Source organism: Staurois parvus, unplaced genomic scaffold (genome assembly GCF_062004578.1).
Source record: "Staurois parvus isolate SC_StPar_1 unplaced genomic scaffold, SC_StPar_1.0 ptg000475l, whole genome shotgun sequence".
In the NCBI taxonomy this organism is placed as follows: Eukaryota; Metazoa; Chordata; class Amphibia; order Anura; family Ranidae; genus Staurois; species Staurois parvus.
The window spans coordinates 5,257,953-5,270,338 of NW_028318271.1; the positions used below are offsets into that span (position 1 = coordinate 5,257,953).

Genomic DNA, 12,386 nt, shown 5'->3' on the forward strand with positions numbered 1-12,386 from the left:
AGGTTGTCATCCTCCCTCCCCAACAGTCAGCAAGAGTGGAGAAAACTGTTTTCCCTCACCTGCAAGGATCCATGCACCAGGGAGACAGTACCAGAGAAACGTTGTCCCAGCAGCCGGATGAGGGTATAGGAGATGGAGCAACCGACTCATCTCTCCAGCTGAAGTTCCACAGAACAGAAGAGAAGGTGGTCTTTCTCCCTCCCCAACAGTCAGCCAGAGCGGAGGATGTGGGCTCCCCAGCCTAAGTGCTGGCAACAGGGCAGAGCGCCGCTGGCCTCTGTCCAGCACCTCATGTGTCTTCACAGCTCCAGGGAGTTGGGGCAGTCGTCCTCTCTCCCCAGCAGCAAACCAAGCCCCGGAACACTAAAGACCTCCCAGCTGAAGTGCTGGCAGCCAGACAGAGGGTTCAAAACCTCTGCTCCTCACCTACCAATGACAAATTTTCCCTGCAGCCAAGAATGGGGATTCTGTGGACCGACTATTTGGGTTCAAGCTGCCTGACTAAGGCATGTCCAGACCAGGTGGAGGTCTGGGACCTGGCTAGTCGACTTTTGAGGGGGGAGAAATGTGGCAGACCCAAACGGGACAGGGGCTTTTGGAGGGCACTAGGGGCTAGCTTTCTACCCACTGATTATGGCCCATGGAGAGAGCAGATCATTCTCTAATGATGGAAAACAACATGATGCAAGCTGAGAGTGAGGCTTGGGTTAATTCTCTGCATACAGGCAATAAATCTTCCATTTTGCATTGGATGGAAAAATGTAATAACAATCTTGTACAGGTTACCGGTCAGAGGAAATATGGTGGCCTTCATGCGGCCTGGGTTGGCGATGCTTCTTTATTTGGGACAGAAATATTTATCAACAATCTGTTTACCTTTTGCATTGTTTAGGATGATGTGATCAAGCTCTTACCTAATCAGTGTGGAATGTTTATTCCAATGTGTATAAAAATCAGTTTCTTTTCAATAAATTAGTTGCAGTATGCATCAAGCTAGTATCGTCTAGTCTTGGGTGCAATGCCCAGCTATAATACCTTGGTATTGTGTCACAGTGGCAAAGAAGCAGTTCTTGAATGGAAGGCACAAGCTGGGTGCCAGGCTTTCCGTCACAGAGTTAATCATAGAGAAAGATCTGAGTGTTCTGGTACATCTTAATAGAACACTTACCAGTGGCATGCAGTTTGACTCACAAAAAGGATGTTGCAGAACGAAAGAGAGTGCAGAGAGGGACAACAAGTGCAATAAAGGCCATGGAGGACCTTAGCTATGTCCGGCTGCTGGGAATGCTAAAATGTTAGTTGCATTCAAGCTGGAGCCTCACCACTCATACAGTGATGATACAAGTTGTTCTGTGATTGGCCAAGGAGAGATCATGACTGTAATACAAGACATTTTCTGATAGATGAGTTCTTACAGCAGCTTCTAACATTCAACCCCCAAAGCGCATGCACACCTGAAGTCCTAAGCAAAGGTCCTAATCACAATCTCCAAGGACAACTGTCATCAACCAGCTTCAATTACGCATTCTTCAGTCATAAAAGAGTCCTTCTCCTGCCCAGCTCCCTAAGGCAGCATCCTCCAGCAAATGTTTATCAGTCTAAGTTCCTCTGGGACCTCAGTCAAGCACATGCTCTTCAGTACACAGGCAGCCCTCCAAGGGCAGCAGCCCCAGGAGAAGACCCTTTCTGAACAAGCCTAACAAACATTTATCTTCATCCATCTTCTAGGTGTCCCCTCTCAGGGATTGCCTGAGGTCACAAGAGTATTCACAACCCAGTGGTTGACTCTCCTATTTTATTTCTGGAAGCTTCTTTCAGAGGCAGGAAGGAGGAATCAACCATCAAGGTTAGGAAAACCTGGCCAGACTTGGAATATAGATTGTTGCTACCCTGAATATAGTAGAGCCAAAAACGAAATTTAACCTGTCTGGAGCATGGTGCTACAGAGCTTACAATGTAAAATGAAGGGTCAAGTGATACTAAAGGTAATACATGTTATTGATGAGCAGATGGAGAACGTAAAAGTATACATTATTAGTTAGAGACAACATAGGCCCCTCTGAAGAGATGGGTTCTCAAAGATCACCTAAAGGTGGCTAGAGTAGACAATAGACAGATTGAGGTAAGGAGTTCTACAGGATGGGAGAGGCTCTGGAGAAGTCCTGGAGGCAAGCATAAAAGGAGGTGACAGGAGCTGGAAAGCAGAAAGTCTTGGGAGGATCCAGGAGAACAGTTTGATAGATATTTTGAGAAGGGGCTGGTGATATACCTAGTGGCAAAGTAGTGCGTGATTTTGTAGGTTGTTAGCATTTTGGATTTTATTTGTTGGATGAGCAGAAGCCAATGGAGGAATTGGCAGACATTGAATGTTTGGTAAGGCAGATGAGTCTGGAGGCAGCATTCATGAAACTTAGGTAAAGGTAGGCCAATAAGGAGGGAGTTGCAATAGTTAAGACAAGAGACAACCAGGGAGTGAATTAGTAGCTTTGTGGTGTTTTTGGTTAAGAAGCGCCATAATTTGGAGATGTTATGAAGTTAGAGGGGGCAAAATATGATTAGTGATTGGATGTGGGACCGAATGGAGAGTTCAGAGTCCAGGATTACACCTATCACCCTGGCATGAGGGGAGGGACCGATAGTTGTGCCATTGAAAATTCAAACTATATATAACTGGTTATTAACGTTTTTAGGTAACAACCGTGTAGGCTGTACATCCAAGGAGTATCCAATTGCCTTAGGCTTTGTTCGCATGGGGTAATTACACAGGCACAAGGATGCACAGGTGTTTCCGGCAGTCCCAATTTACTATTGTGACATGGCAACTACATGGACACAGCCGTTGTGTCCCAATATGACATCCCTGTAGGTGCATGTCATTGCCCCACGAGAATGAGGCCTTAGGGGATCCGGAAGGGATTTTTTTCCTATTGGGGCAAATCCTGCTATATACAGTAAGTGTTTTTTCCTTTCTCTGGATTAACTGCAAGCTTTTGGTTCTGAAGATGTAGGCTGTTAATTTGCCTTCTGGTTGAACTCAGAAGACTTGTGTCATTTTTCAACCTATGTAATCAAACAGCATGGTTTTGTCAGATTGTTGTAGTAATGCTCCCTCTGGTGGGCAATGGCACATTGAAATACACTTGCTATCAAGTGATATCCAAGAGATAAAGTTTGTTAATTCTCTTTTGCAGGAAAAAAAAAAAACTTCTCTAAAATGACTGGCTAGAGGATGGATTAGTATACAAGCAAAGAACACACATAGTGGTGAAGCAGGGCTTTGTGTGAAAGTGGTCTGGAAGAAAACCACCATCTTTAACCCTATTTTTCTTAATCTTCTGACTACACTTTCCAAAATCATGCTGAGATTCTCATCATTTGCAAAGTTACATTCACTACTACTTGTATGGTGTGTCAAAAAATGAGGATTTTTACTGACGTAAAAAGGCATTGTTAGGCCTGGTTCACACTAGTGCGGGCTGTGCGGCCCGTGTTTGCACTGGCACAGCAGCCCATTCATTTGAATGGACTGTTGTGCATGCATTTCATGCAAGAAAAAGGTGCATGCCCCTTTTTTAAAATGCATCTGCAGGGACACCTTTTTGACCATGTAGTTTCCCTGCGGTTCCCGCACTTGCAATTGTGCTGTGGCCTGAGATGCATGGGGGTGCCATTCAGAATAAATAGCAGCCCCACGTGTCTGTAAGAGCATCACAATCTGGCTGCAGGTGCAGGAACTGATGCGATTCCCTCACCCGCAACCATTATGCACAGCGTGGGCTAGTGTGAACCTAGCCTAAGGGAATACTAAGACAGAAGGATAAAAAAATTAGAAAAATATACTAATGAAACTGTATTTCTGTGATATTTATCATTAAACTGTACTCAACAGTAGAGTTACATTTTAAAGAGAGCTTGTGAGCAGGGGCGGACTGACCATTTGGAAATTCGGGCACTGCCCGAGGACCCGGGGCCAGTAGGGGGCCCCATGAGATGCCCCTGGTACCTTTTTCATAGGCTTTTTTGAGTTTGGGCAAGGACACAGGAGCCCCATGATCCCCTATTGCCCGGGGGCCCCATGAGTTGTCAGTCCGCCCCTGCTTGTGAGCCTTCAATCACGTCCGCATGGCGAAATGATGTGTTAAGCTGACCATATGTGGTTCAAAATGCCACTGATCCCTGCTGAAATGGACTTTGATCCATGTATGGACAATGTGGTTGCACAGAGGTCGATCTAAGGATCGACCTCTGTACAACAGCCCTGTCAGATTTTCCCAGCTGGATCAGCTCCGCAAGCTATAGCTTGCAGTGCTGATCGGTAAACTCTAATGGTGGAGAAGTCTTTCCGCTGTCAGAATACAATAGCTCAGCAGGGAGGATTCCCCCATCCACCTTGAAAGTGTGGTATGAGACAATCAGGTCTGAGTAATGTATGGACAACCTTGGTATGTCTAGAGGAACCATTTAGGCAGCTGAAAGTATATGCAAATCTCACAACTGGCTGTAATAGTTTAGCTGGCAATTGCCCAAGGTGAGTAAAGTACAGAGCCAAATAATGGACTGGAGACCTTAAACTTATTTTTATTGACTTCATCCACTTGCAAATGTCAGATCAATCACAATATATTAACATCATATAAAGTATTCAGAACCATATAAGGGATGCTTATTGGATACAGCGCATTTGGGTAACTTTCCATGTGGTTGGAGATTACACAGCTGACCATGACCATGTGCGTTATGTTCCAGAGCATGTATCTGCTTTATTAAAAGTCACTGTTTGTAAACACTTGCTCATATCTTTTGATCAAGTATATGAGGTCCAGCCTTGCTGTAGTTCATCAGACTCCTAATTTGATTAGGTAAATTAATCCAAGCTTGGCAGGATGTGAAAGCATACCAGAATTTCTGGGATAATCCTTTCTATTCACAGAAACGGGACCAAGGCATAATGAAACTGGAACTTTCAAAAAGATAAGCTAGGTAGCTAAAGCATTCTTTAGCATTGACATCATACAATGCATTCACATGGACAGGTTGGTACAATGGTTTACCCCAGCCATTTATTAAATTTGTGAGAAAAAACTTTAAGCAATAGGTGAAATCAATCAGTGAGTTGGTAATTTTACCAGACAACAAGATACTAAAGTCACTGTCACAATCAGAAGCTACGAAAATCTTTCAAATAGTAATACAGACAAATTTAAAAAAAAAACGTTTTGGTGTAACGCTTACCACTGAAGCAGCTGCTGTATTTTATGGGCTCTCTTGCCTTCGTAACTGTGACCCACCATGTAGTTGCACACAACAGCACACCAACCCACCAGTGGTGACAATCAGGCTTCATGCTCTTTAGTTTTAAAGATTTATTTACTTAATTTACCTGTGTAGACACTGTTAGGTACACAATATACCCAAAATCAATAAAAAGTCCTTAGCCTTGAGAAAACTGAAAACAAACAGTGGTCTTTTAAGAGCAACTCTCTTCTAACAGCAACGTTGATTGTGGCTCTAATAATTCATTATCAGCCTCCCAATAATAGATTGGTCTTCTTCTCTATATACTGTAGCAGCACAGTCACAGGTATCTTGAATAGCAACAGAAATCCCCTTGCAATGCCCTGAGCAATGACTTTTCCCAGACTCTCCAGGACATCATTTACTGTAGCACAGATGAGCAGCTACCATCTTACACCATCTTAGGCTTTGTCACAAGTCTAGTTTGAATTGTTTAGGTTCTTATGGCCTCTGCCACAGTCCAGCTGTAGATTCTTTAGATTCAGCTTCAGGCCTGAGAGGTAAAGACTGGATCCTTCTATTCAGACAGCTTTGCAATGTAAAGTCAGGGACCCAAAGACCCTTCTAGAAGGTCATCCCAAATATGTATCCTCTTCTTCAGCCCACATTACTGGAATAAACATCTCAGTGGTTGACCAAGGCAAATTTAATATTTATAACCCAACATATAGTACTCTGCTACAGCCCATTCTAGGGACAGGGAGAGGCCTTGCTGCGTTCCCCACTAGTAGGGAAGTGATTCAAGACTGCTGTGTGGACCTTAGCCCATATAGGATTCTTGGGGCCTGTTAGGAGCCCCTAGTATTTCGCTAGGCCTTCCCCCATATCTTCAGCCAAGCACACAATATTTCCTATAGCCAGGTGCACACAACTTCTGCTTGTTACTCCAATCATCAGTCCAGGGGTTGTAGTTTTTGTTGTTTTTATTTTGTTGTTGAACTGGGATAGGGAAGGGATACAGCTGGATACTCCAAATTGAACTATTCACAATTGAGGACAGCTTTCTCTAAGTGGATCTGTGGGTTTTCTTAGTAGAACTGTGTACCAGCCTGTGTCCCCTCTAGCTTACTCCCAGCAGCTGACTATGTAGGTCCCAAAGGGGGTTAAAAAGCACTAGTCCCAGAATCCCTTTTGGATAACCTGTACTCACAAGGCCCTTGCTGCAGGTCACCTTCCTCCATGATACCAGACAAGATCTATAGACATTGCCCTCAGTCAGCTCTCAGGAGCACCTTCGGTTTCAGCATTCTGGCCCTCAGGTAGCCTACATAAGGCCTCCTGGCAGCATGTGCCAGGGAGGCAACTGCCTCAACTCTGGCTGGAACCCCCTTCTCAGGGGAAGAGGAAGAAGAACCCAGATCCCATGTGCTCACTGAATATTATTATTATACAGGATTTATATAGCTCCAACAGTTTGCTCAGCGCTTTACATTATAGTGGGAGACAATACAGTAACAATACAGTTCAATACAAGAGGGATTTGAGGGCCCTGCTCCCTGGAGCTTACAATCTAGGAGGGAGGGGTGAATGGTACAGTAGGTTTGTCACTGTGGGGGATGGAGTGGTTGGATGAGTAGAGGATTCCAGAATTAGCAGAGGGCAGGATAGGCTTCCCTGAAGAGAAAGGTTTTCAGTGATCGCCGAAAAGCAAGTAGAGTAGGTGATAGTCTGATAGATTGGGGTAGGGAGTTTCAGAGGATGGGAGAAGTTCTGGAGAAGTCTTGGAGACAAGCATGGGAGGAGGAGATAAGGGAGCTAGAGAGTAAGAGGTCTTGCGAGGAGTGGAGTGTGCGGTTTGGGTGATATTTAGAAATAAGATCAGTTATGTAAATTGGGGCAGTGTTGTGGATGGCTTTATATGTCATTGTTAGAGTTCTGAATTTTATCCGTTGGGCAACTGGGAGCCAGTGGAGAGATTGGCAGAGAGGGGTGGCGGATACAGAGCGGTTAGTAAGGTGGATGAGTCTGGCAGCAGCATTCATGATAGACTGGAGTGGGGATAGCCTGCGATGAGGTAGACCAATGAGGAGGGAGTTACAGTAGTCGAGGCGTGATATGACAAGGGAGTGAATAGGTTGATTAGTGGTTTCTGAATATATTTATGGTTTATGAATATAAATACTAATACCCAGCATGAGAACAAAGGATGTCCGATCGGCTGCACTCCAAACAATCCACTTTATTGACCCAAGATAAAAGCAATACAGACAGTGGAAATACAGTGGAAGACTGGCAGGTAAATGCATTTCACGCTAAAGACAGCGCCTATTATTGGGTAATGACCAAGAGCTGTCTTTAGCGTGAAACGCGTTTACCTGCCCTTCCCCCACTGTATTTGCACTGTTTGTATTGCTTTTTTTTTTTTTTTTTTTTTTCCGCAAACGTGCAACTATAACGAAAAAACCCGTAAGTGTTCACAAAAAATGTGCAAGTGCAAAACACCACACGAAAAAGTGCACTTAGGGGTGTGTTTGTCCTACCCCCGGAAGGGTTGGACCGTTCACCCGATCCCCCGGGGCATGAAGCTCCTGACAGGGACAAGGTTCCCATTTGGTCCTCCTGGCCAAAAGGCCTGGTGGACCACCGTTCCTTATGCCCAGCCGAAGCCGGACATCCAGTACTAGGCAAGGGGGTTCTCCCGAAGAGAAAAACCCCCTAGGGATCAGGGGAGGAAGGAACCGTAGGGCCACACATCCTCCCCCTAGACTTCAGGTAAGGCCCGAGGACCCACACCCTCCATCCGTGAAAAACACACACATAAGAACAGAAAAAGTGACAAGACATGGGAGTGATTAAATTAAATAAATAAAAAATAAAAAAGTGGTACCGTGCCAAATAGTGCACAGACCAGGCCCTGAGGCCTGTAGCAAAAATTGCCCCGGACTTAGCCAAAAGAGCTGGTCCTTAGGGCGCTGTGCAAAAAGAGGTGAAAAACAGTGGCCATGTGTCATCTTCACACCGTGGGGTCCCACACCCAAGTGTTACTAGTGACACCCCTGAGAGCGTCTTCCCCAGGGGGCACTGAGTTTGCGGACTTTTTGCGTCCCCAGCCCCAGGCCAGACCAAGGTAGATCCATCCGAATCAGGAGGTACTGGGTCTTTCCAGCTTCACCAGAGGAATTACTCCCAAGGCCCCAGAGCTCATCATGGCGCTCCCTGGTTTCTGTCCCTCCGGTTCAGCCTTCCAGACCCCCATCATACCAGTGAGGGTACTATACAACAACCATCCCCGCAAAGCTAGAATGGTCGGAAGCACCCCCACTGGACACTGATAAGAACAGATACTACACTTGATCTTAGCCAAAAGGCCGAGAAGCGATTGCTTTTATCTTGGTTCAACAAAGTGGATTGTTTGGACGTCTTATATTCTCATCTATGCAGCATACGAGCTGGGCTAGCACCTACAGGAGTTGTGCTTGGAGATTGGGAGTCTGTCTACCCTGAGCAGCGGTAAACATATAGTACCCAGCATGCTTAGGGGCACTACTCCCTGTAATTGGCTGAAGCTGCATCCATATTCATACTGCTCATCTGCATGGCTCCATGTTGTCAGTGAAGAACCTTTCTTGGTTACCTGGATAGAGATGAACTTTCACCCAGATGCAGCAGCACTGTGAGTCACGCCGGATGAACTAGCTATTGTAAGCAATTGTAGCTCTCTGTTAAGCAGAGACAGAGAGATACTAAATTTGCGTAACAATCTCCTGTTAACCAGAGGACCATATTAAGCCATACTAAACTATCTACATCCTAGCACCTATCTAGGAGGGTGTTACACCAGTAAGCTGGAGAGGGCATAGCAATGCGTAGATCAACCTTGGAGGATGGCACGCTATGATGCCTTGAACTATTTAAATGCTTGGCTGTATGGACTGTTTGATGCCTGTTGCATCAATAAAGCAAATTTCCAGGAAGAAACAGCTTTGTAATTTCAGAAGCCTATACCTGGGAATTGTATGTAGCAGCTGGATCGGATCCTCCCCCACCTCCCAGGTGCCAAACTGGCATCATTCCTGTCCCCTTCCTTCTGAATGGCAAAAGGTATGTGCCAGGGATGCCCGTTTCCCCCCCTGCTGTTTATCCTCTGTCTGGAGCCCCTGGCCATCGCCATTCGGTCCAACCCGGATATACAGGGGATACACACACACCCGGCCTGCCCGACTACGCTATTGTCTGATCTGATTTCTCCCAGCTACACGCCATTGGCGGCGGCCATTACCGCAGCTGGGGTGTCTCGGGGTACCGCGACCGGGTTCCTGGCTGCGTCAAGTTTATCCCCACCATCAGGGGACCTGGTGAAGGGCAGTCTGGGACTTAGACTCCGCGCTCTGAGGGACTCCGGTCTGTGGGTGGTGGTTGTCATCAGTCAGTGCGGGACCCTGCCACTAGGCCTGCCTGTCCGTTCCACAGCTCCTGCCCTGTCCCTATCCCCATGTCCAAATTGCACTCTCTTCAGAAGTCTTTTCTCCATTTCATCTGGCATAATAAATCGCACAGAATTGCCCATACTGTCCTTCTTTCTCCTCAATCTAGGGGGGTTCTGGGGGCCCCGGACATCATGACATACTATTTAGCTACCCACCTCTGGACCTTTGTCTCATGGTCCTCCCGGCACACCCTAATAAATGGACCGAGATTGAATCACTACAACTTGGCCCGACACACCCTTGTTCTCTCCTCTGGTCTATGACCAACACTGACATCTCTTACAGACTACAGATGTTCCCTGCTTGGACCCATGCAGTTTACATTGTCTATATGGAGGAGGTGTAGGGTTAGATTCACCCTAGATGCCAAGTGTTCCCCCTTGACCAATGTCATTTTCAATCCTAACCTCCCGGATAGTCTGGCCTTGGCTTGTGTGGCCAACCTATTCCATTTGCGACAATTGGTCAACCCTGCGACTCGCAAGCTTAAGTCCTTCCCAGACATTCAAAAAGCCACTCATATGCCATCCCAACAGTTTTTTGTTTATCTACATATACTGTACATCATTTTTTTCTCCTCTAAAGCCTCTTCTCTGACTCTTGAGCAGCCTACCCCTTTTGAGCATATCTGCATTCAAGGCCCATTCCAACGGAGTATAATATTCGCTACATATAAACTACTTATAGATGCCTGCCCCCTTTCCATTGACACTCACCTCTATATGCGTAAATGGCCCAGACTCCTCCAATGCGATATTGGTTTAGATCATTGGAACAGGATTTGGGAAGCCGCCTCAAAATCTTCTATATGTGTAGTATATAAACAAAATACTTATAAAATCTTGATGTTTTGGTATAAAACTCCTGAGGTTCTCCACGCTCATAACCTGAATGTTTCTTCTGTGTGCTGGTGTTGTAGGAAGGTTACTGGCACTCTCTTCCACATTTTTTGTGATTGCCGGTCCATTGTGCCCTTTTGCGGAGAGGTCCTTACCCTATTATGGTTGCTTTTACAGGCTCCTATCCCATTTGAGCCCATTCACTTTTTGCTGGGCCTACCTTTTTCAGGCCTCTCCAAACATGCACAAAAGCTTTCCACTTATGTTTTAATGGTGGCCAGGAGAGCCAATCCCATGCATTGGCTTTCTTCTACACCCCCCACGTTGCTGGCGTTGATGAAGGTTATAGCAGAGATTAGAAAGATGGAGTACCTAACTGCTTTACATTCTAATTCTGTTTCTGCATTTGAAGCAGTTTGGGACCCTTGGGATAACTCTGATTTGTCTGCTCAAAGTGTTTGCAATTGATTGCCGTTTCACTGTTCTGTATTGACGTTATATGTACTTTTGTACCTCTCACCGATGAGCTTGTTTCTCGGCTTTTTCTCTCTCTCCACTCTTACTTTATGTTTACTCATGATTGTACATGTTTGAAAATTCAATAAAAAGTTAATTGCAAAAAAAGGAATAAAAATAGTCCGTGTTGATTGAGAGAGTGAAGTTTCGGTTTAAGTCTTAACTATCCAAGATGAAAAAAAATTAAAATCAATATGTTAAACCCAAATGAACCTTTATCTTTATCAATAAAGGCAAAAAAGTAAAGAAAGTGTTATTGTTTTACTACTGTGTTAAACTGCCTTGTTCCAGCACAATGCTGGAAACTAGGACAGCTGCTCCCATACAGAATGCAGTAGTTCAGGTCTTCAGCGGTCCAATATGCCCTATGCACAGTACTCCAATAAACAATGTTCATTGTCCCTGAGCAGCATTGTTGATTGGAGCACCGAGTAGTGGGGGCATGTTAGGCTGATACAGGCTACTGGAGACCTGGACCTTTGCGTTCTGTGTAAGAGCGAGGGTCCAAGTCCCCAGCATACCCCTGGTACAGAGCAGTTTATATAATAGTAAAGCACTGAGCATTAAATAAATAAATAATAACAAATTCCTTACTTTGTATGCAGCTTGACTGCATATCCCATTTAAAAGGTAAAATTTTAGTTGGGCTGTCAACAATGGTTTTATCCGCCTACTGAAAATATTTGTGTAATGATTGTTGAGAATTATCTGCTGAAGAAAGCAAACGTTCTTTCCACCTCTTAATTATTGCAATGCAATTATGTAATTCAGAGGTTTAAAATATTTGTGCTGTATCCAAAGGGAGCAGCTGCAATGCTAAGTGTCAGGATTGGTTCAGACAGGTAAGGACTGACCTTAATATAACACATTTATGTACTACATACCACAGTTTATTAGATTTCCTAAGTTGCTTAGTTACTTTAAATAAATGAAGCAAAAAAAAAAAAAGTTACAAAAATGGTTTAGGCGCCTTAGTAAACTCCAGATTTTATGTATTTTGGTATCTAGATAATAGTAAACCATTACATTTCTGTTGCTAGGTGTGAACTCTCTGGAGTTTCTGTAATGTTCGCTAAAAATGTTTGTGAGATACAATCTGAAGAATTATAATTATCAGTGGATGACGAAATGAAAATCATATTAACCTATACCCCACCTAAATTCAACCAATTAACTTCACCAGTTCAAAGCAGCAAAGTGGTTTTGGTTGTGCCAGTTCTTAAATTCAAAATTAGAGCATGAATACAGTTGACTTAGATAAATTGCCATATATGTCCAATTGGGAGGTAAAATTGGGGTGCAATTCATG

The 12,386-nt window shown here is 44.7% G+C and overlaps 1 pseudogene; it reads right to left on the reverse strand.

The window, feature by feature from the left end:
- Positions 1–8,499: 8,499 nt before the first annotated feature.
- On the reverse strand, positions 8,500–8,615 carry LOC149452399 (U2 spliceosomal RNA; annotated as a pseudogene).
- Positions 8,616–12,386: the final 3,771 nt, after the last annotated feature.